General features: G+C 41.9%; 1 long non-coding RNA gene across 1 annotated transcript; it reads left to right on the forward strand.

The window, feature by feature from the left end:
- Window positions 1-5,036: 5,036 nt before the first annotated feature.
- Window positions 5,037-14,000, forward strand: LOC108490860. Its single transcript, XR_001872443.2, has 3 exons — window positions 5,037-5,165; window positions 13,008-13,375; window positions 13,465-14,000. It is a non-coding gene; the product is annotated as an uncharacterized LOC108490860 (long non-coding RNA).
- The last annotated feature ends 10,981 nt before the right edge of the window (window positions 14,001-24,981 follow it).

Consider the following 24,981-nt stretch of genomic DNA (forward strand, 5'->3'; position numbering starts at 1 on the left):
GTACTACAATCCCTCAGGGGTCCCCGTGTGGAAACAGCCACTAGCTAGGCAGTCCCACGCACTTTGTATCCATTTCTCTTGCAAGGTTTGCACCTCCTTGGAATTGCTGTCTGGTATGTGGAGCTCTGGAACTTTCTCCTCCGGATCCCTTGTTCTTCTTTCTGGCCAAGAGGTAGTGAAGGGGTTGGGGGCTGGCAGCCACCTGCCCTCCGTCCTTCTCTAGTTTCTCTGGTCTATTCCTGGGACTGTCCCCCTTCATTTTATATACCAAACTTTTTTTCTTTAGACCTTAGAAAACAAAACCACAACAATTGGTATCTGACTGTTTCACACAGGGCCTCAGTCCTTCCCGGAGGTAAGGAAGTTTGGAGCCAACTGCACTTCTTAACGAGACAGAATGTGGAGTGAGGGAAATGAGACAATATCATCTAAATCTCAAAATGTAACCAGATCCCACAAATATTTAGGAGGTATGAGAGCTGTCTTGAAGTCTTAGAGGATACGAATGGAGGAGATGACATCAAATAAATAAAATAAATTATCAAAACAAAATGAGTCTCTGTCAGAAACAGCATATTTTGAAAGGAAGTGGAGATCTTTTTTAAAGGTTAAAACCTCATTCAATTTTATGCCTTATAGTGTTTATACTGAGTAATGTATAACTGTATTAATTCAACTGTGAACCTAAAAAATTACAGCCAATTTGGAAAGAGATACATCTTAGCTCTGGAAATTGTTGTTGAATATGTCAATGCTGTTGTAATGAAATGCTTCTTCTAATAAATAATTTAAAAAAACACTGCATGTACTTCCTGACAGAACCTTTTACTCTGCATCTTGTAGAATTATGGGATATAGCATCCTGCTCTTGAGCACTAAGCAGCTGACCGTATTTGATCTCTTCCATCAAAGTGCGTAACTCAAGCGTTCCTTCCACATGTACCTTGAATGTGAGGACCAGGACGGGACTTTTTTGGAAGGTGCTATCAGATGAGTGCTTCTCAAGCTCTGTCTAAGGGTGACTCTATTATTTAATATCTAAGCAAGTTCTTAGAGAATAAAAAGGGGTTTTCCTGCTTTCGTTTTTGCTATTATAACAAAATACCACAGACTGGGTAATTTAAAAACAATAGAAATTGGGGCTGGAGAAATGGCTCAGCAGCTAAGAGCACTGGATGCTCTTGCAGAGGACCCAAGTTCAAATCCCGGCACCTCCACAGCAGCTAACAACCATCAATAACTCCAGTTCCATGGAATCTGACACCTTTTTCTGACCTCCATGGGCACTGCACAACACGGGTGCACTTACATACATGGATGCAATACACTCATACACATAAAATAATAAAATAAAATAAAGTAAAATAAATATTAGAAGGGCTAGAGAGATGCTCAGTGCTTAACACTACTGGCTGATCTTGCAGAGGACCCGGGTTCAGTTCCAGCACCCACATGGGGGCTAACAACTGTACATATCTCCAGTTCCAGGAAATCCGAACCCCTCTTCTGACCTCCTCAGACATTGTGCACTTACATACGTGCAGGCAATACACTCATACACATAAAATAAAAATAATAAATATGAAGAAGGCAGTTTATGTGGCTCACAATTCTGAAGGCTAAGAAGACCAAGATCAATGGGCCACATCTGGCGAGGCCTCCATTACCTCATCACTTGGCATCAGGAATCACTTGTGGGAGAAGGCTGAAGCCACTTTCGAACACACCACTCCCACAAAATAGTATTGCTCATCTATGAGGAGGGAAACTTCCTGATCCAGTCAGCCCTTAAAGTTCTCAGCTCTGGGTGCTATTGCATTGGAGATTAAGTTTCTGCATTGAACATTTGGGGAGATATGCAAATTTCAACCATAAAGGGGTACTATAAATAATTATTCAAGAATAATCAGTGTGATTATCTTGTGACCCAATCTAATTTCTGATTTCTCTGCTAGACTAGATTTGGAAAGTCTCTTCTTAATTTAGTTTGTTAAAAAAAAAAAATACCTATACTGAATATACTTTTACACTGTGTCAGCACTCCTCCAAGAACAACCCAATTTCTCCCATGAAGAGATTCATCTGAAGACTCTCCCCCTGAATCTTCAGCTGCAAAAAATAGTACAGCACACCTGTAATGGCAGCACTCAGGAGGAAGAGGCTAGAGAATCATGAGTTAGGGGACAGCCTGTGATATCGTGTAAGATCAGCCTAAGTCACATAGTAAAACCTTATTTCAAAAATATAAGGCCTTGGGATGTACCTTGGTAGCAGAGTGCTTGCTTACCATGTGCAAGTCCTTGGGTTCAAATTCTAACACCACAAGAAGAAAAGAAAGGAAAAGGGGAAGGGGAGAGAAGGGAGAGGAGGGGGAAGAGGAGAGGAGGGGGAAGGGAAAGAATATAGGAAGGAGAGGAAGTAGCAATTTGCCAGTTCTTTAGTGACCCAGCAGAAGTGTGCTACAGGACAGAGAGAAGTCAGGTCGATTTGTCCCAGTGAGCAAGAGTCGCTCAGGAAAGTAAAAGGCCCCTTCAGAACAGAGAGATTAAGGAATGGTTTTGTTTCATGAAATGGAAACTTTCAATGAGCACAGTCAGTAAATGACAAATCTAATCACCACTGCCTTCGGCATGGCTACTAAATCAGCTCCACCAAGACTAATGGAAAGATACCAAAACTAGTACAAATGTCCCACAGGTTGTGGGATGCAACTGCATTCACCTGCTTGATTATGTGAGGAACTGGATTCTGAAAGAACAAAGATAAAATAGAATTCGTGTGATAGGAACAATATGTCCATAATACATCCCCCAGGAGAGATAAAAAGTCAAAAAGCACCAGATCTTTGAGGCTGAGCTAGTCTAAAGCTGTCACTGATAGACCGTGGAGTCTCATGAGATTTTGCTATGCATTGTTCCCTGGAATGAAGTTCCTAGATAGACTTGCTTTTGGCAAAAAAGAAATTAAGCCTCATCCATTGATATACTCACGATGGGTTGTCCTGATGCAGAGCCTTCCAGGATACACCACAGTCATTACTATTCATTGATCAGAAAGTAGTCAGCAAAAGATGGAGAGGTGATGGTGTCCCACAGGACTCCATAGGAACTCTAAGTGCTAGGCTTGAGCTTTGCCATGCTTTGAGTATGTCCCCTAAAAATCATATGTTGGAGACTTAATCTCCAAATGTATATCCCAATACTATTTGGAGGTGAGGCCTTTGGGAGGGAGGAGGACTAAAGGATGTCTCCATGAGGGCATCCATGGCTTTAGGAGAAGACAAGAGAAGCATGCACTAGCATGTTTGTCCTGTCTCACATATGATACGCTCTGCCATGTGCCCAGGCAGCCAGAAGACGCTGACCCAGTATTAGTGAAGACTCTTTAGAAGAACAGATCTGATGGAATAAATATATACTAAAGGAGGATTTATTATACTGGCTTACACCATTTGGTTGGAGCAGTCCCACACTGGCTGTATCATACTGGGAGCCCAAGAATCTGGTAAATGTCCAGTATGGAAGACTGGCTGTCTCAGCAGTCCAAATCTGACACCAAACGCCTGCAGGATTCACCTAGAGCTGTTGGTTTTTCGATCTTCATTGGAAACCTGAAGCACATGGTTCTTTTTAAAAATATTTCATTATTTTTATTTTATGTGTACGAGTATATTACCTGCATGTGTGTAAGTGAACCTGTGTTGTGCAATGCTCATGGAGGTCAGAAGAAGGCATTGGATTCCCTTGAAACTGGAGTTATTGACGGTTGTTAGCTGCCATGTGGGTGCTGGGAATTGAACCCAGGTCCTCTACAAGAGCAGCCAGCTAACTTCTAAGTTATCTCTCCAGTCCCGAGAACATGATTCTATTATCAGCAAAAAAAATGCGACCAAAACAGCAACAGGTTAGTTGAACTAACATCAGCGAGAGTAAAGGCCAGGTGAGCAAAAAAAAAAAAAAAAAGTGAAGCCTTTTTTCTTTCTTGTCCTTTTATCTGGGATGTCCCCACATTTAGTCTGCATCTTCCCATATCTATTAAGTCAAGAGAGTCTCTCACAGACAGACCCACAGGCCAACCTGATGTCAAAAGTCCTCACTGAGTCTCCCCAGGTGATTCTAGGGTACTGCAAGTTTACAGTTAAAGCTACGCAAACACTATTATTGCTAGAACTTGCATAATGGTGTGAATGTGTCCCATGGGCAGATAAGAAGTAGGAGGAAGAAAAGGGTGAAGTATCTGGGCCCTTGTGAAGGCCCTGAATTTGGAAAGATGACCTGAGGAGTTTTCCCACCTGCAAGCCAGCATCACCCAGACCTCAGGGAAGCTCAATGTGCCCACCGTCTGCAATCAGGAAACTGAAGAACATTACCACCATTTCTCTCAAGGGTCTAAAAAAGGGAGAAGTTGACCATCTGGAAGCTTCTCTGCTGAGCACAGCCACAGATGAAGAGAAGATGCAGCTTGACTAGCAACCCCTTCAGAGGCGTGCTGCTACACTCGCTCATCTACAGAGGTGAGCAGACAGGACTGTGTACTTGGCACTAAGGCAGCACCTCTATCTCTTTCCTAGTTTGTGAATGGGGTCGAGAAGGGAAACCCTTCCCCAGCACCATTTAGTAACCACTGCCAGACAACACAGTTTCATTGTGTGTCCTCAACAACCAGACTCTAGGGGTAAAAATCAGAACATCTTTGTCTCCAATTAGGCAAATTAAGTCCCTTTTGAAGGCCCTTTCATATTCGCAATCTCTGGGAAGATTTTTTTTTTTTAATCACTCATGCCCTGTGGTCTGTTTGAACATGAAATTGTTTTACACTCCTGAATCAGACATTCCTCTTCAACTATTTCTACATAGCTTCCAGGATGCAAAACCACCCTCCCCACCCCTACCCCCACCCCCTCAACTCCCCAGAAAGGATGTTTTCTCTCATCTAAGCCAACAATCAGGCCGCTGTGGTGGAGCTTGGCATTGCTTAAGCTTTTTCTCCTCTGTTGTTTGTTCTGCCAGACTCTGACTCGGACATTTCACCCCAGATCTGATGGGTGAGTGCTCGCTCTTCTGCTGGCCTACTGCCTGCAGCCCTTTCTACTTTAATCTCCGTGAATATGCACAGCAGCGTGATGAACCTAGGACCTGGGCCCTGGGCCACCTTATAAGGAAAAGGTAAGTTACTCGCAGATACAGTTGTGTCAAAGATTATGTGTGGGAGACCTTCCTGGAAAATTTGGGTGTGCCTGATATGCAATCACATACACCATTAGAAGAAGGACAGAAAGGGAAATTTCACACAGACAGAAAATGAGATGGGAATAGAGCCAAGGATGCCGAGCAGAGAGAGGTACAGACACGAGCCAAGGAATGCTACACTCCAGCCAACATTGAAAGAAGCACCTTCAAGAGGGACCAGTGCCCTGGCAAAACCTTGATTTTGAACTTTTGGTCTCTACAAGTACATGAGAATAAAGTTATGTTGTTTTAAGGTGTTTCAGTGTTTATAGCAGCCAAAGGGAATAATACACATTGGATCACTTTTAGCACAGCGGCTTCTTGAATCACAGCTAAGCACATCTCTACATGTAAACCTCAACGGCACTGATGAGAAAGATCTGACTCTGGGATCTTAGAAGCTCCTGAGCCTCTTTGATTGCTTCAAATCACACAAGCCCCAGAAGGTATTCAGGCATGAACTCTGTGTTCCGTGGTAGGCTCTCTGCTCTGAGTTTTCTCTTCTCTTCTAAGAAAATACACTACACAGAATGTCCTTCCTGCACTTGATAATGACTGTACATGTTTGAATGTCAGCAAGGCACTTCATTCTTCTACACTTTGATTTCATGATCTGCACATAGAACTCATAAAACATCTACCTCATTAAAAAGAAATTCCTTTAGCGTTGGGCTATATCAGAAATTCTTCAATAAATTTATTTTTATCGGGATAAATTTACTACCTAGTTCCTCAATACCTTGTGGCCCTGCCTTAACAGACTCAGACACACTGGGCAGATGTGAATCATATAAGAAAAACTAGAGGGTTCATAGAATCTCCTAGAATAACTTTAATCATAACTAACACAGAAGATGTTATTTTAGTTATGTTTACACCATTTCTATCTAGAGGAATTTTCAAGTCAGTCAAAGAAACTGTGTTTTAGGTTAAAACTTAAGACAGCAAGATTCAATTATGAAAAAAATTTTTATAAATTTAAATGAAAAATATCTTACTAATTTTGAAAACTTTAAGGAATTGAGGGAGTAGAGAATTCTTTTTCCTTTTTATGTATTTTTCTCAATCCAGACTTTGCATTCCATGCAACATTATAAATGGCAAAATGTTATTGCAGGGTCTTAAATATGGTTCAGGCATTAAAAAAAAACATTAATATAAGCCAGGCTGAAAAAAAAATGGCAGTTTCTAGAACCTAAATTAAATTGGTTGCTGTCCAAGATTTTATGCATTATAAGATGCCAGGAAAAAAAATGGACCATTAATCATTTTCTGCAGGTATTTGGAGTCTCCCACACACCCAAGGATGAAAGTGCTTAGGAAACAGTTTGCAGGGGTACTCAGTATAGCCAGAAAGGCCAAATAGAGAAGGTCAAGGAGCAGCAGGGAATTCTGGTCCCAGGATCTGAGATCAAGAAGTAGGGCAGGTTGACTACATGGTTCCCAATCAATGGTGCAGAGCCTCTCTGGCCTTCTGCCTCTACCATGAGAGAGTTGAACTAGATGTTCTTTGAGAGTTTTTTCAAGTTCCACTACTCTATGGCAGCACAGAGACCAAGCAAAACAATGGACGGAAGAGTGCATTTAGAGTCAGCACAGACCAGAACATGAAGGGCTTGCAAGGCGATCAGCTCTGCTCTAGGCAAGGTGCCCTCGCTGACGGCTTTTCCTGATACCCAGTAGAATCCTGAAGCAGAAATGCCCACCCCAGGATGTTCCTTGGTTCCTCTTGGTTGACTCTCTTCAGTGCGCTGCCATGGGACCTGGGCGTTTCCACGCATGTGCCTGTTTAAGATCTGTCTCCACCCATAGACTGTCAGTTCCTACAGGACAGAAACTGCCTTGCTGCTGTAGAGTGAAGAAGAGGCCTGGCCAAGTAGGAGTGAGCCAATGAGGGAATGAATCCATCTGCTGTCTGCACTGAAACAAAGAGAACTTTTCAAAATGCAAAGATCATCATGCCCTTACCCAGTATAGATCTCATCTTGACTGTGAAGAGAAAGACTAAATCTCTCACCCTGGCCTGCTATTGGCTCCAGCTTCCCCTCACTCCACTCTCATCCCACACTCAGAATCGCATCCTCTCTCCATTCTTCTCAAGCACATGCTAATCCTGCCCCCACCTGGGGCTTCTGCACACCCCATGCCCCCGGGCACAGGAGCACCTCCATGAGCAGCATGTGCAAAACTCACCCTCAGCCATCACCCAACAAACTGCCCGTTGTCATTTATTATCTTGACTCTTCTCTGAGAGGAACCCTGGATGGACACCTGCACAACCTGCTCTCCTGGAAGCGACCTTCTGCCCCTTTTCCCATGTAGTTATCTCGGGATCCAGAAGTTCACTTGTTCATCTGAATCTGCAGTCAGTGTCTATCACCTCTCATTGTCAGATCTGAGGGAGCAGCAGTAGTCTGCTTTTGCTTCACCATGGAGCCCTCAAGCTTTAGCTTACAAACTGATGCCCAGAAATCTCACAATTAATACTTGCAGAAGAAAGGGAATGTTGAGCAGCAAACAATGGAGCTACTCGTGGCTTTATAATTGAATACATGATCGCTAATCTATCCTAAGAAAATTGTTTTTCAACCCAGTGTCACAGGTAATGAAGACAGGTTTCCTATTAAAACCCGTCTCCTCCAACGAAAAAGCTGTGCACCTTTCAGGTGATTAATTATATCAGAGACTGGTGAGGAAGGCTTCCTGGAGACATAGTCCCTCTGAGCAAGCAGAGCTCCTGGCTGCCCTCTCCTTATACTCCCTCATTCCAACCAGAACGTTTTAATTTGGAGAAAATAACAAAGCTCAAGAGAATCAGGGGAAAGGGAGGGTGGTCATGTGGGCCAGGGGATTGGAGTTCACGTCTGGTCACCATTTAGGGCCTGGAAGCAAAGAACTGAAGCCAAGGAACTGGCAGCTGCAACTGCTCTTTGTTCTGTTTTCTACTCTTCTTATGTTTTATTTTAAAGAAAATTCCACAAAATACTGTTCTGGGCTTAGAGTAAAAATGTTTTCTGTATTATTAAGGATCTAAAACCAGTGTTCCTTCAACCTTCTATAAACTCCTAGAAAAACATTTGCTATTAGGAGAGAAAGGTGAGTTCAGGGTTGAAAGATTTTATGATAAAGTGTTTTTATCAAGGGAGAGAAGATCATAATATTGGTCCCTGTACATGCACTAACCCAGCACTAACCAGGATGAACGTGGTAGACATCCCAGCACTAACCAGGACAAATGTGGTGGACATCCCAGCACTAACCGGGATGAATGTGGTAGACGTCCCAGCACTAACCAGGACAAATGTGGTGGGCATCCCAGCACTAACCGGGATGAACGTGGTAGACATCCCAGCACTAACCAGCAAGAGTAGAGGAGGCATCTCAGTGCTGAGCAGAAAACAAAGGAGACCACTCAGCATCAATAAGGAACAGAGGAGAATTATATATATAGTCTTTCTGGAAGGAACCAAACATGTCATGAAAAGGAAAATGCAGGGGTGCAGAGAAGTTGAAGAGATAGTCATATGGACGGTGGGAAGAGTCAAATGACAATGCTTATTCAAGCAGAACATACAGGGGAGAAGGAGACAGAAAGGACTCTGCCTGAGATAAGAGAAAAATGTAAACATAATCTCCACCAGCGTGAGAAAACACCCATAAATCTTGCAGGAATGTGATACACTGGAAACTGGGAGGGTGGATCTACTCCAGATCTTATCATCACTCATGTTCTGGAGCCAGAAATTGAAAAACTGAAGGGGAAATATGAGTGAACTGTTAGTTTTCTTTACCATACACACTCCCCACTGCCTCCCTAGAGGAGGACTCCTGGGTTGGAGTTCTGAATCCATCTGTACCTGGAACAGCCACTCCGCCCATCTGGACTCTCATTTCTCATGTACAAAAGGGGCTTTTCTATCCCCCTCTTAGATCCAGGAAGTCCCTAACATCTGGCCAGCATACTACGTGTGGAAGAGCCAGGCTGTCTTATCTCCAGCCCCACTGTTCTCTGGACCAGCTGTGCAACATTGCCAGGAAGCTCAGCTTCATTCAGACTGTTTATTCATTAGAAAAATGGGAGAAACAGGGACTGGAGAGATGGCCCAGCACTTAAGAGCACTGGTTGCCTTTTCAGAGGACTTGGGTTTGGTTCCTAGCACCCACATGGCAGCTAACAACTATCTGTAACTCCAGTTACAGGGAATCCAGTGCCCTCTTCTGGCCTCTGTGGACACTGGATCTTTGTGGTACACTAAAATTCACGCAGGCAAAACACTCATGTACATAAAATATTTGCTTTGATTTTTTAAAAAAGAAAAGAGAAATGAGAGAAACATTGAGAAATCACCTACTGTGGTTGAGAGATTTTCAGAAGTGTACTCTGACTTAAATGATCAGGTTTCGAATACAGCTTAAGGATGCTGATGACCCTGTTCCTTCCTCTAAGGAGCACTGATTCCCAGTGGAGTGTGGGTCAACATGAGCCTCATGCTTCTGAAGCGTGTCTACTAATGACGAGGACGGAAGATAACAGTGAGCCATAGAAAGCCCCAGAAACCTGAAATGTTCAGTAAATATGAATTACTGTGACAGTTTCTCTCTAGAGTTGCCAATCTTTTGAGCTCAGAGATTTGATGAAAATAGAGAGTAAACTGAGTAAGTGAACTTCATATTCAGAGGCAAAGTCTCTGTACCTATCTACCTTTTGAAGCCTTTTTTTTTCTAAATATTTGTTACATGTCATGGTCAACAAATATATAGAGTAAAGGACTTAAAATTTGGTGCCCCATTGAGAATCTGCAAGGTGATCAAGTTCACAGAGAGGTAACTGAGGAAAGATGTGTCAAAAGTCTCGTGGTCTATGTGTGCTTTCCTATTGTAAATAATTCATTGACTTTACGTGTTCATAAGCACTTGGTCTCACATCTATAGGACACATGAAACTAATGATGGGGTTAGAGTCACAAGGAAATGAACCCCATTTCACTTCAGTTTTTAGGATTTCTGCACCAAAACCCATTCTGTTTCCTGGAGAAGAACACTTTTTCCAGATGGAATTTTGTTCCAGCCTCCGAAGAACCATCTGTATCCTCCTGGATGGAAATCACCAAACCTCACCACGTCACTTTCAGTTTGGTTTCTCTTTTTAATATTTTATTTACCATTATTTTTTTAATATGTTCATGAATGTACTGTCTGCATATATGTAAGTGCACCCATGTCATGCAATGCCCATGGAGGCCAGAAGAGAGCATCAGATTCCCCTGGGACTGTAGTAACAACTGGATTTATTAGCCACCATGTGGGTGCTGAGAATCAAACTCAGGTCCTCTGCAAGAACAGCCAGTGCTCTTAACAGCTGAGCCGTCTCTCTAGCCCCTCAGTTTGGTTTCTTAAGAGGAACCTTGTGATGGAGCTCTGACTCACTCCCCCATGGTTAGTTCAGATGAATTAAATATACCAAATACCTGTTTCTCTAACACTCAGCCCTGAATCTATAAGGCATGGAACACTAGTTCACAGAGTCTTCTGATAGAGAAGTGGAATGTCTGGAATATTACATTGCACCAGGTGCTTGATGGAGCTCCTTGATATACTACTTGTGTCTTCTTCCTTTCAATCTGAGGCCTTCCTCATTTTATAATTCTAAAACCTGAGGCTGACAAGCTGACAAAGGTACAATAATGGCTTTAGAATTACATTCCAACCCAGATTTGATAGCTACTAGACCTCCTATGCTTTGTACTAGGCCAGGAGCCCGTCTCTCTAGTCTAATACCACTTTTCACATACAGATAGGGACAGCTACGCCAAAACAAAGTGATTTCCCAGGCTAAACTGAACTTAAAAGGATGCCTTTTTCAAGCTCAGCCTCCTTGATGTCACATAGGATTCACAAAGAAGACACATTCTATCTTCAATGTTTAGAATTTCACCAAAACTGTGTAAAGGGGAAATCTTCTGACTAAGCATTCAAATTTTTCAGTTTTATCCCTAAAGTAAAGAAATCTGGAAATTGAGTGTTTCGTTAGCTAGGAATTAAGTTTGGTACAGTGTAACAGAAAGTATGAACTCTACTGAATTTATCCACCAATGTATTTGAAAAGTGTCTTGATTCTTTGTTCTGTCACTATAAAAACTTAAGGCAACTGTTATCATGCTAGAACATGGAATTTGAGGTAACCCGAATCTGTGTTCCAGGGGCCTGGTCACTCATATTTGGCTCCAGAATAAACTATCTCTTTAAAAAAAGAAAGTACAAACTGCAATGGGCTAAAATAAACCCGGTGCTGAGAAACTGATAGCTTGACATTTCTACAGTGGCATGGGGACACAGACTTCATCCTGAGCACCCAACTTTCAGACGTTCAGTAACTGCAATGGGCTAACATAAACCCAGTGCTGGGAAACTGACAGCTTGGCATTTCTACAGTGTCATTGGGACACAGGCTTCATCCTGAGCACCCAACTTTCAGACATTCAGTGTTTTTATTGCAGCTGCTAAAACTCTAACAATTGCAGTGGCTTTCCAGGCAAGCGGAAGGTAATGGGTCCAAGACGAAAAGTGCATGGCATTTAAGACAACTGCTTAGGATCCTTTCCCTAAAGCCCTACCTAGTGGCTTCTGTTAATGTCTCTGGCACATGGCCACCCTGTGCACAGGCAGAACTAAGACATGTAGATATCTGAGGTAACTACTCTGACAACCCTATGGATTTGATTCTGTGAATACAAAACCACCACAGAATATTAGATAAGTACTACCAAGTCTGACCCAGATGCCCTAAAGATTTTGCAAAATGTCTAACAAGCTGTTAGGTGCATGAACCAAATACTGGGAGAGACTTCATAATGGGCACAGGCAGAACTGTTGCTTCTGTGGCGTCTAACACAGACACTGTATGTAGCCCAGTTACCTCACACACTAGATAACACAGATGTTTAAATGTTACCAAGGTAAAGGTGCAGGACAGTGGCACAATAGTTGAAAGTTATTTTTAACTCGATCTAAATAAAAAGAAACTATGATTTAATGAAGAATGTTGGTGAATGCTTCAAAGCCCCTGAACTGTTGGTCTCTGAACTTCAGTTTCACTCAGAATCCCCCCAATAAACCCATGCCTCATCTTATGACCAAAACCAAAATGCCCCTAATGAGAGGAAGAGACCAGGACACCAGGGAAACCAGATTTCCCCTTCACCTTCACAGAGCCCATCTTGACAAGCCTCGGGGAACCATCCTTCCACCAAGGCCTGCATGAGCCTCTGAACAATTGGCAACAGTCCTAGGATCTCCTTGCTGGAGTTAACTTTGAAAGTGTTCAAGGCCAGTGCCTTCTGAGAGCCTAGGAGGATGAAAAAGAACTGCACAGCCAGCAAATGGAGGCTGGCTGGCAAAAGGACTCAGCCAAGGACTTCCAGCACAAGGCTCAGTTCTGATAGGAACTTTGATTCCAGTAGGAGGCCACTTCTAGCCACAGTGAGGACCTGTGTGTCCCAGTGACACCAAGGAAAAATTGTCCTTGGAGCTGCTGCAGCACAGGCTGTAGCTTTAGCTGACTTTGGTATGCTTCTTTAAGGTACTTAAACAAGGTCTATGTGGTTGGCTGAGCATCTGTTGGTCAATGCTTGATCCTTGGAATTTAGAATCCAGAGCCATGGCACACGACTAATAGCGCAGTTGCTGATGAATCAGAGTGATACCTACCTGAAAAAGAGCTTCCACAATCAGGTCCCCCATGTTAACACGCCCACTGTTCTCTCTATTTCTTTATTCCAGGCTGTGTTTACTCTTTTCTACTTTTTGTTACATGAAGCTATTCTGAAAAGTCATGAATTACAGCCCAAGAACAAGTTCAGGAGAAGCATGTAGATAAAAACCACACCACAAAGGCACCACAACAAAGAAGACTGACTTCACAGCCCAGCAGCTCCTAGACTCTTCTGATGACACAGCCCCCACATTGACGTCCAATGGAGGCTCAGAATTTTACAAAATACAAGTCATTATTTGTAACTACAGAATCCTTATGTTATATTTGTGTCCTTGATAATTCTTGCCTGGCATCCTAACAGGAAAGGTACGACCAGAAAGGAAAAAAAAAAAAAAAAAAAAACTTCTGGAAAACTTAAACCACATAGACTGAGGTAAAGTGATTTTTTACAGTATCTCCTGACTATATACACATGCAAGTGTTGCTAACAGCCATTAATGGTGTCATACTTGATCTTCACAGATGTGAGCATGCACAGCTGCATCTCATGCCTTTGAACTCCCGCCAACGCAACTACAGTCTTATTCCTACATCGTCTTGTGTTGACTTTTAGCTCTCGTGCATGTTTGTCCTGGTTTCGAGGAGTTTTGCTCTACCTGAGATTTTCAAATGCTTTTGCTTCCTGGACTCACACAGTCTGCAGTCGAGTTCTGCTCGTGACAGCTGCTATAGGCTTCACTGCTTGTGCATCATGTGAACCGTATCCACTCTGCAGCTGCTAGAGTAAAAGGGGTTGGTAGAAATTTGCAGTCTCCCTGCTGCATACTCCAAGTTCAGAACCAGCTAAAAGATAAAAGGTTGTATAGGTGATGCAGAAGCTGTGAGCTTCATTGAGCACCAGCCAAAGCTTGTGGGAGGGTGTGGCTTAGATGGAATGTCTGAGTTGGCCTCCTCATACCTCCTTTAGAATTGGGTAGATAAATCAATGGGTCACTGGTGTAACCAGGCTGGCACACAGAAAAATACCCTTTTATAAAATAAAGGTATAGAACAGAGTGAATCCAGAGAAGGCAATCAAACGTGCATAGCTTGTATTCTGGTCTTGGTTTATTTTTATGTCTATGAGTGTTTTGACTGCATGTATGTAAGTGCACTCATGCAGGCAATACCCACAGAAGCCAGAAGAGGGCATCAGATCTTCAAAGTGGAGTTACAGAAGATTGCTAGCCTCAATATGGGTGCTGGGAACAAACTGGGTCCTCAGCAAGAGTAGGCCAATGCTCTTAACCTCTGAACCATCTCTCCAGCCCCCTAGCTCATGTTCTGAATCCTGTGTAGATAAATCACCTCTTCTCCTTTGGGAAGGATTAGCTCCAGGAGTTAGGAGCTCTGTTCTCTCTGAGAGGGGTAGGGCATCTTCCCATTTAAATTCCATAGGTGCCTGGCTTTTTTCTCCCACTGGATATTAATCTACTGTCCTGAGAGGATCATTTATTTATTATGTGCCAAACCCAACACCCAGTACATAATTCAAGATAACCCTCTCATAAATTCTGTGGATGGGATTTATATATCCCAGATGAGTAGAGGTTTTGGTCTTTTGAACAGCACAGATTTTTGTAATTCACATGGCCCTGCAATGCACACAGCACTGTTCCCAGACTTCCCATGGAGCCTCCTGTGTGCCAGGAGGTTACAGAGCAAAGACAGTGACACATCTGGGAAGCCTGAAGAATTTGTCCTAAGAACAGCCATAAATGTTTTTGGATATATGTACTTTATTCAATAAGAATGTCCCCTTTGGGGGCTGGAGAGATGGCTCAGCAGTTAAGAGGATGGACTGCCCTTCCAAAGGACTCCAGTTCCATCCCTAGCACCCACAGCAGCCTGCAAACAACAGCGTGTCACTCCAGCTCCAGGCAGTCCAAAACCCTCTTCTGGCCTCTGTGGGCACCTGCATACAGGAGCACAAACCACACACACACACACACACACACACACACACACACACACAAACAATTAAAAAATAAAACAATTTTTTCTCTGACACTTTTCAACTAAACAACACCTAACTCTTAGGAAAGACCTGTTTGTAAGACTGCCAAGGAGTAACAAAATGCATGCTGGTGAACCACACGGTGGCCTTATCTGAAAGCAACTAAGAATCTTCGTTTTCAGTCCAGGGAGTAGCCATGCAACACACTCCTTTTAAAACACAATGCATGATTAGAGTGCTTGATAAGTTAGAAGTAGGCACAATTATGGGCTTACAAAGAGTGTTTTAGTAGGAAAGGTAAATAAGATTAGTTGCTGGGGTAAACAGCACTAAATCTCTGGGACTAATTTATCACAATAAACATTTCTTTACAGACCAGGGCTACTGTCCAGCAGGAATCAGAAAAGGGTTTTATTCCTACTTAGAGTCCTCTGGAGCTTCTGAATACTTCATATTCAGCCTAAGTATTAAAAAAGAAGTTAGGATGGGTGCGAGGATGTCTGGTTTGGTTTCCAAAAGAAACCAAAATGAATAATGTTTGCAGTGATGGATAGAACAGTTATCCTGACTTGATCATTATGTATGAGTTGAAATATGGCACTAAACCTATAAATACATACAATTGTTGTAGTTTAAAATTTTTAAATACAAAAAAACTGAACCTGTAAAGATGCTCAGAATCCCTGTCCCCACAAAAAGCACACTCACCACTTCTGTTAAGATGAAGAACTTCAATTTTAATGAAGGTTTGCAATGCATCTAGACCTCAGTTTCCTATTCTGTAAAATGAGAATTATATCTTGACCTCAATCGTTGACAGATTGATAATATATTAAATTTGAAACCCCATGGCAATGCAGGCATCTAGCTGACTCTTAACTAAAGTATATTCAAATTCTTCAAAGGAAAATTAAATGTGAAAAATTCAAATGACTAAGGAGAGTGCCTGAATTGGGCCTCAGTGTGGAGAGCTTCCCAAATCCTGCTGTACTCATCCCCCTACATTGGGACCACCTGCAGTCCCTCCCACTGCCCCAGGGCCAGGCTTCTCTGCTGGCTACTAGGGGCCCAGACCTTTGCCAACTGCCTGAGAGTGCCTGATTCATGCCTGACACAGGTCTCTTCAGGTTGAGCTTCCCAAATCTCACCATGTCCATCTCCCTGCTCTGGGACCATCTGCAGTCCCTCCCACTGCTCCAGGGCTTAGGCTTCCCTGTTGACTAGTAGGGACCAGCACTTCTGTCTCCCATCTCCTCTCCTTGGACCTTAGCACTACCCATCTGTGGTTACTGAAATGCTCCTAACTACCAAGGACCACTTCACTCTCCTGGAGAGCTCCTGAATAGCAGGACTGGAGTCATCTAGTCCTTCCAATATAAAACTAAAAGAGAGAACCTGAAGCCTAGACCAACCAGCTTTTCATCCCTAAGCAGAAAGCAACGAAGGTACATCAATAATACAAGCAGAATCAGACTTCAATTCAACAAAGGAAGACTTGAGTTTCATACCAGAATCACAAGCAATGAAACCACAATGGAAAAATGATGATATGAAAAACCAAAATAATATGTTTCCACCAAATACCACCAGTCCTATAGAAGAGTTCTACAATGAGAACCCCCTAGAGATAACGCAGGACACAGAATTTTAAAAAAAATCATAAATATGATCAAAGAACGTAATGAGTTTAAAGAGCACACAAACTGAAAGAACTAAAAGAAGACAGGGATAAGCTTCTAACCGCAGTCACAGAAGAGAGAAATAGTGAGGAAAACTCGGGCTGAAATGAAAAGGAAGTAAAAACCCAATAAGCCCATTAGAAACGACAGAATAAAGTCTCACCAATAGGATGAATGAAATGGAAAACAGAGTACCAAAACTGGCCAATGAAGCTGAAGAACTGGACTGCTCTAGCAAGAAACAAGACAAAAATTAAAGCAGGAATGGAATACGCAGGAAATGTGGGACAGCACGGAAAGACCAAATTTATACAGCACAGGGACAGAGGAAGGAGAAAAATCTCAAATCTGTAATAACTTTGGTACTTGCCAGTGCTTTCCTAACTACAGACCTCCAGATTGTGATTATAGATTGGATCACCAGGAGAATTGATGACAGAAATGCTCTGAGATCTCGTCAGTACAAATAAACTTGTAAAAAAAAAAAATTCAAAGGACTCAGTAAAAACTTGGTTAAAGACTTGAACAGACATGTCACAAAAGGGCTAAAAATTAAAGTTGAGTCAAGTGTTAGCAAGGGTACAGAGCACTCTAATGCATTGCTTTTGTTTAAAACTGTATAATCAGGGGCTGGAGAGATGATTCGGTGGTTAAAAGCACTGACTGCTCTTGCAGAGGACCCTCATAGCGGGTTCCCAGCACCCACAAGGTGGCTAACAACCATATAACTCCAGTTCCAGAGCATCCAACAACCTCTTCTGACCTCCACGAACATTATATGCACGTGGCGCACTGACATCCATGCTGGCAAAACACTCATATACATAAAATAAAAATAAAAGAAAAATTTTAATTGTATAATTATTTGAAAACAATGTAGCTCTCTTATAAATTTGACTATTCATTGAATCTCCGACCCTGTAATACCTCTCCTTGATATATACCAAGAGAAATTAATGTATATCTCACTCACAAAAAAGCTCTCTGCATAACCACTTCATTCACAATAAGAAAAAAATGACAACAGCCCAAATACCCATCAGAAGGAAATTGGATGAATTGTGGTATATCCATGTGAAATAGAGTAATAGTGAACAAGAAAAAAAAATGGCTAGAGAGATGGCTTCAGTATGGTTCTTACAGAGGATGTGAGTTCAGTTCCCAGCACCCATGCCAGATAGCTCACAAACACCTGTAACTCCAGCTCCAGGTGATGTGACACCTTCTTCTGACCTCAACAGGCACCTGCACTCACATGCACATACCCCCACACAGACATACACATAGACATAATTTTAAATTTTTTAATCTTGAAAAAGCAATAGACTATATATATATATATATAGAAACAGATGAATCTCAAAATATGCTGAACGAAATAAATCATGAAGAGCACAATGTATGCATCATTTTATCCCAAGGTCTTCTATTTTATTTATTTATTATTTTTATGTGTATGAGTGTATTGCCTGAATGTATGTAAGTGCACCTGCATTATGCAGTGCCCATGGAAGTCAAGAGAGGGCATCAGATCCCCTGGAACTGGAGTTACAGATGATTGTTAGCTGTTATGTAGGTCCTGGGAACAGAACCCAGGTCCTCTGGAAGAACAGTTTTCTTAACCACTGAGCCATATCTCCAGCTCCTTATGCTAAGTTCTTAAACAACAAAGACTAATCTACAAAGACAGAAATCAGGTCAGCAGCTGCTGGAATTGGGAGACTTGAGACAGTAACTCACCTCACAGAAGCATGAGTTAGCTCTCTAGGATGAAAGAATTGTCTTACAATTAAATCGGAGTATATACCCTTATGAAAATTCACTTGCTAAACCCTCATGGTTAATGCATGTTATTGACTATAATAAAATACTATGAACATGAAAAATAAAGAAATGGGCCTGAAAGGAGAACAAACGCTATCCTGGCCTTTTGCCTTGTAAATGAAAGCTGGGGTACATCGATGTTAATTATCTGCATCCTGTCTGATACCAAGTCCCCAAGGTGCGGGACACAGGAAAATCAGATCTATATCCTCTAGTACATGTCCCCTAAAGACAAATTGGCTAGTACCCTACTACATAGGTCAATAGGTTCCATATTAGCATTAAAAAAAATTAAATTAAACAAATAACCTCTAACCTAGACATGTCTTAGAGCACATTTTTCTGAAGTTACACAGAGCTTATGAAAACAGGAAATAAAGAGCACTGAAGGCATTGCAGGGGAAAAAAATAATAGATTAAAATGTAAGTGAAGACTACGAGAAAAAGAGAGAAGATGCTTTTTTTTTAAGTTCCAAACTTAGGCTTGCTGAGCTCAGGACGGAGGAAATGAGAGCCCTGGAACGGATGGTCATCAAAGGCAAGGCAGAAAGACAAGAAAAGTGGTAGGCAAAGAGCGAGGGGAAGAAACCAAGCCAGTCTGCAGAGTAGCTTACAGCTAGAGACTGACTAGAACCGAGCTTGACATGCTGGGGGCTTCTGCCACGTCGGTAAACAGCAACGAATCAATGTCAGCCGGAGAACCCTGTTAAATGGCTGCAGCAGACTTTATTTCCTCACTTTGAGATTTTTTGGGGGGACGGGGGTGGGGTTGAGTTGACTGAAGCAATCTGCAACCTGTTCATAAACTCTGACTTCTAACAGCAGGTGAGACTTAGCTACTTTCACAACACATGTTCAGGAGCTGCTTTTTAGAAATGTTCATAGATTCTAAAGGTAAATTAAATATCCACACATTCTGTCATTGCCTAAATAAATGCTCGTACATGACTGCTTGTGAACTGCATCAATTGTAGATTGAACTTACCAGCATTCCCACTGTGACTTTATCTGCTCTCTTACTGTTATGACTTTTGTATATTTCAGATCTGCATCATTAGGAGCACGAAGATTCACTGCGATCACATCTTCCTTGTGGACTCTAGTTTCCCATCTCTTCTCGTCTAATGCTCTCCCTCCGTATTTTAGCAACTACTCATACGCTGTGCTTGGTTGTCTTTCAGCCGTAATTTCTCTGATCCTCTTGACATTCACGGGCTGCTTTGTTTTAGGTTCTTGTCCATAAAAGCTCATGTGCTGGTCCTGAGTGGTAGTGCTGATGGGTTTGGGGTTCTGATTGTTTTCATTTTATTCAGGGAAGTTAAGGATGCTAACTTCCTCAGCTCATGCAGACAGCACCTCCCTGGACGGCATCGGCATCTCACTCTTTGACCACCTCTTTCCACGGAACTCATCTTCCACAGTGTCTTTCCCCTAGGTCCTTCCAGCAATTGAAAACACTGTGTTGATGCTTCTCTCTCTTTGCTTAGTATACTCCAAAGGTCATGGGTCCCATCACTGTGTACACATACTCTCAATTCTGCCACCCGAGAGCCACTCAGCAAACACAGACCTTGTGAAACCCAAGTGTGAAGCTGGCCTGAACATTAGCAGCTGAAGGTCAATGACTTTGGGAGTCCTTGAACTAGCACTGACCTCCTCAGAGATCTAAGTGCATTTTGACCTTACAGTTTCCACCCCACATTTTCCCCAACCATTCAGCCCTATACCTGTCCAGGAATTTACCAACATTTCTGCCCCTTAGTGATGCAATCTTTTCTTTTATGAAGAGACTCAATCTTTTAAGCAGCTTTTTTTTTTTTTTTTTTTTTTTTTTTTTTTTTTTTTGTCTTTTTGTCTTTTTGAGACAGGGTCTCCCTGTAGCCCCAGCTGTCCTGGAACTCACTATATAGACCAGGCTGGCCTTGAATTCACAAAGATCCACCTGCCTCTGCCTCCCAAGTGCTGGGATTAAAGGTGTGTGCCACCACAGGCATTTTAATAAATTATTTATTTAATAACCACATAATTAGAAGAAGCATTTCAGTACAACAGCACTGACATATTCAATAACAATTTCCAGAGCTAAGATGTATCTCTTTCGAAATTGGCTGATTAGAAGAAGCATTTCACCACAGCTTTAACATATTCAGTAACACACTCCAGAGCAAGAGTACATCTCTTTCACAAGTGGCTGCAAGTTTCTAGGTTCACAGTTGAATTAATACAGTTATACAATATTGTACTCAGTATAAACCCTATAATACAGAAAATTGAATGAGGTTTTAACTTTAAAAAAGATCTCCATTTCATTATTAAAATACAGTTTCATACAGAAAAATTCATTTTTAATACAATACTAAAATGTTTGTACATTCATTTCTAATCTCTAGATATCTGATTATTACTAGTCACAGTCAGTTACTTTCGAGCTCCTTAGCCTCTGAGCATGAACATAAAGTCATCAGGTAGATTTCAATGGTAACATTTTTCATATCTACTAATTATTAAGGAGCAAATTTTTATGCTTTGAAGAATTATTATTTTTTAATCATTTTTAAAAAATTTTAATAACTATTTGGACCCCCAGACTGGGGTACCCTATATTCACGGGAGGTCGCACCCCAATAACTCAGTCCTCAAACCAGTAGATGCAATAGCAAGAGGAATTTAATGGCGTTTTGCAAAACGGACTCCTGCCTCACTCGGAGGGCAGAAGCCCAGAGCCCAGTTCACAGGTTTCTTTTAAAGACAAGCGGCGGCTATGTGCCAAGCAGAAAAGCGGTGGCTATGTGCCAAGCAGAGGTAGGGGGAATTTCTGGGATGATTTCCAGCTTGGGCAAGGAGCATGAAAAAGGTCAGCTCAGCTTGTTTTTAGAATTATTTTTTATTTTTATTTTTTTGTACAGTTTTTCTCAGGCCTGGGGGATTTTAGTTTAAATCCATCATTTTAGAGGGACTTGGGTCCATCATTTGGGGGGACTTGGGTTCATCAATTTCATTACAGCTTTAACATATTCAGAAACATACTCCAGAACAAGGATACATCTCTTTCAAAAGTGGCTGTAAGTTTTTAGGTTCACAGTTGAATTAATACTGTTATACAATATTGAACTCTACAAACCCTGTAAGATATAAAATTAAATGAGTTTTTACCTTTTAAAGATCTCCATTTCATTTTAAAATATGCTGTTTCCTACATTTTTAATGCTACTAACACTTAGATGTTTGCACATGTGTCTTTAATCTCTATGTATCTGATGATTACTAGTCATAGTCGGTTACACTCAGATCATTAGTACCTCCCAGGACATAATATGTTCCAGCCAGCCTCTCAACCCAATCTCTTATCTAAGTTATACGGTTAATAATAGTGTATTCAGAACCAGCCAATTGCTTTTTCACTTTTGCAAAAGAGGCCCTGGCCAGTCCTACATAGTCAAGGCTGAGCCAGGTAATAAGGACTGTCTGAAGAACTGGCTTCATTCCCTGCCCCCAAAGCCCTTTTGGGAACAAAATTAAAGAAAAGCCAGTCTAGAAAAAGAGCCGTCAAGGACCTCACAGTTATTCCCCTATGAGCTGGCATCCTGTTATAGCAATAACTGCACTCAGGAAAAAGAGAAAAGTAAGCCGGCCTCCTAAGAAAAACAGCAGGAAAACACATCACTCTGTCATACCAAGAATGTCTCTCTTTTGCATGATCAGTCCCTGAAAGGAACATTAAACTGAAAAGGTCTTATTCTTAATTCTTGGTTTCACTGTCCCCAAATATATCTGCTAAACAGATCTCCTGAATCCTTTATTGCAAGTCTAATAGAATTTTGGCATTGAAACCCTGATCCATTTTCAATCCTTACCTTATAAAAACTTCATGTCCATCAGGGCCCAACAGACAGGAAAGATCATTAAAACTCCAGGCTTTTCGACAGCCAAGACCTGGAAGACAGCAAAGCCCATCTTTTGCAATTTAGTAATGGCCAGTGTTCTAAAAACTGGCTTCTAATCGAACTGAGAATCAAGTAGACTGAAGATCTTTCTCAGCTGCCTTTCTAAAATTCATGGGTCAAGATGGCAGGCTCCAAACACGCCTTTTAATTTTATTTATTTATTTATTTATTTATTTATTTATTTATTTATTTGAGAGAGAGAGAGAGAGAGAGAGAGAGAGAGAGAGAGAGGGGGTCCTAGAACTCACTATGTAGACCAGGCTGGCCTTAAACTCACAGAGATCCACCTGCCTCTGCCTCCCGAGTGCTGGGATTAAAGGTGTGCGCCACCACGCCCAGCAAACTCACACCTTTTTAGCAACAAGAAGGAACAATGATTTCATACCCACAGTCAGCAGTTCCCATATCAATTCTCTTCTTGGAGCTGGGCTGTGGTAAGTGGGTCTCCTCACAGAAGCATCCTGAACATTGGTCTCCAGCACGGCTAAGCTATGGGGAGCTTTGATAAGGGTGACATGATGTGCATAACCACAGAGATGCTGCAGCCCAGCAGCCAGCTGAGATGCACTAATGGTGGTGGTGCCAGCTGTGGTCCCACAGTTTATTTCTCATACAGAGCCTGGCAGAGAAGGCTGGATATCATGTCACAAGTTAGCATCCCTAAGAGTTATGACAGAGAAAAATGGTATCTTATTTGGGAGCATTTTGAGTTTGGGATTTTCATGTTGGAAATACTCAACTGGTAAAAATCTATGAAATAACCACAAATTTGAAAATTCTAAAATTTGAAACATTCCAGCTAAGGAATATTTATCCCATAATGTATTATAATCAACTCTGACTTGTATGTGCCCCAGTTTTTCACATTAGCCATATGACTTTGGAAAAGACACCTCATTTCTCTGAGCTTCTATAAAATAGAATGGGGGCTAGAAAAATGGCTTGACAGTTAAGTGTGTGTGCTTCTCTTGCAGAGGACCTGAGTTCCATTCCCAGTACACATATCACGTGGCTCACACCCTCTTCTGGACTCTACAGGCACCCGTATTCACGTGCACAAACCCCCACACAGAGACACACATATAAACATACTTTTAAAATATTGAAATAAGTCATCTTTAAAAAAAAAACAAAACTAGAGATAGCTGTGCCCATCCAGCAAGGTTGTTCAATAACATTGCAAATAAAAGTCCTCAGCACTTAGCATGCAATAATAAATAAGCAAACACTTAGGCTGACAATTTGACCTTTTCCAATGATTTGCCTACCTTCTCTTACAGCAAGAGTTAGGGACATGCATACAGCCTTGCACACAGTAGGAACTCAGTTAATATTCATTAACTTGGTTCAGTTGCACTGTCCCCTCAACCTAATTAAGCTACTATTACCACCTCAAGTTATTGAGGCTCTCAGCATCTACAAAAAGGCAAAGCTAATCCAACAACTTTCAAAATGAATCCAAATGTGGGAAGTTTGGGTGAGAGGGGTCAGGAGCAGTCTAGTATATCAAAGAGACCACTATAAGGGTCTGGGGTGGTAAAGAGAGGGTCTTGGGCACATGAAAAGATGAGTACCATTCTGGATAGTGACCACTGCTCTAAGAAATTCCCCATAGCCCACTCATTCGGACCTCAAAGTATCTCCTAGAAACCCTAAGAATTCCTAAAATTATCCTCCTAAAATTATCCTAGGAGATGGAAGTGGACTTCTCATCCCCCCCTCTGGATGACCAAGCATCTGATCACCCTCTTAGTTTTCAGAGTCTCTTTTTGCTCAAACTTGGAAGGAATGAACAGTTTGGGGAAGGCATTTTCACATATTTTGACCGTGAGTAGCAGGAATGCAGTACAGTCATGTTTTACCAGTTCACACAATTTACCAAATACATCCAACCCCATTCGTGCATACCATTGCTATAGAGGTTAGGAGGAACCCAGGAAAAGTCACCTGTTTCTCTTTACCTCATCTGCTCAGTTGAGTTCTGGGTACATGAGAGCCAGAGCTCAAATTTCTCGCTGATCTCTGATTATGGAGGATAATGCAATCCCAGGAGCCATTTACCTCTGTAGATAGCTTGTGTTCCATCATGGAAGTGCAGGTCTGAGAGTCAAGAAAAGGAAATGGAAAGCCATTCCTCAGGTCTCCATCAACTCCCCTTTAATGTCCTAAGAAGTAGCCACGAACCCAGACCAGGTGAGGCTTTCCATGCTGGAAACTCAGACAACTGCAGAAGACTCTCAAAGGACCATCTGCATCCCTGACCTGGAGTTAGCTCACGGACATTAGAATTCACACCTGCCACTCAAATGAGCAGAAAGCGGGGCTCACTCTACCAGCCATAGTTCATTTTCAGTTGCTATAATTGAATACTTGAGACTATGTAATTTATAAAAACAGTTTATTTTAATCATGGTTCTAGACACTGGGAGATTTGAAAGTATGATGCTGGCATCTGTCAGCCTCTGATAAGAGCCTTCTGCTATATCATAACGTGGTGGGGAGTGTCACACGGCAAGACGGAACAAGCATGTTCGTTGGAGCAAGTCTTTCTTCCTTTCATCATGAGGTTCCGTCCTCTGGGCCTTATCTAATTCTA

Source organism: Nannospalax galili, unplaced genomic scaffold (genome assembly GCF_000622305.1).
Source record: "Nannospalax galili isolate Female #2095 unplaced genomic scaffold, S.galili_v1.0 scaffold1096, whole genome shotgun sequence".
NCBI classification, from domain to species: Eukaryota; Metazoa; Chordata; class Mammalia; order Rodentia; family Spalacidae; genus Nannospalax; species Nannospalax galili.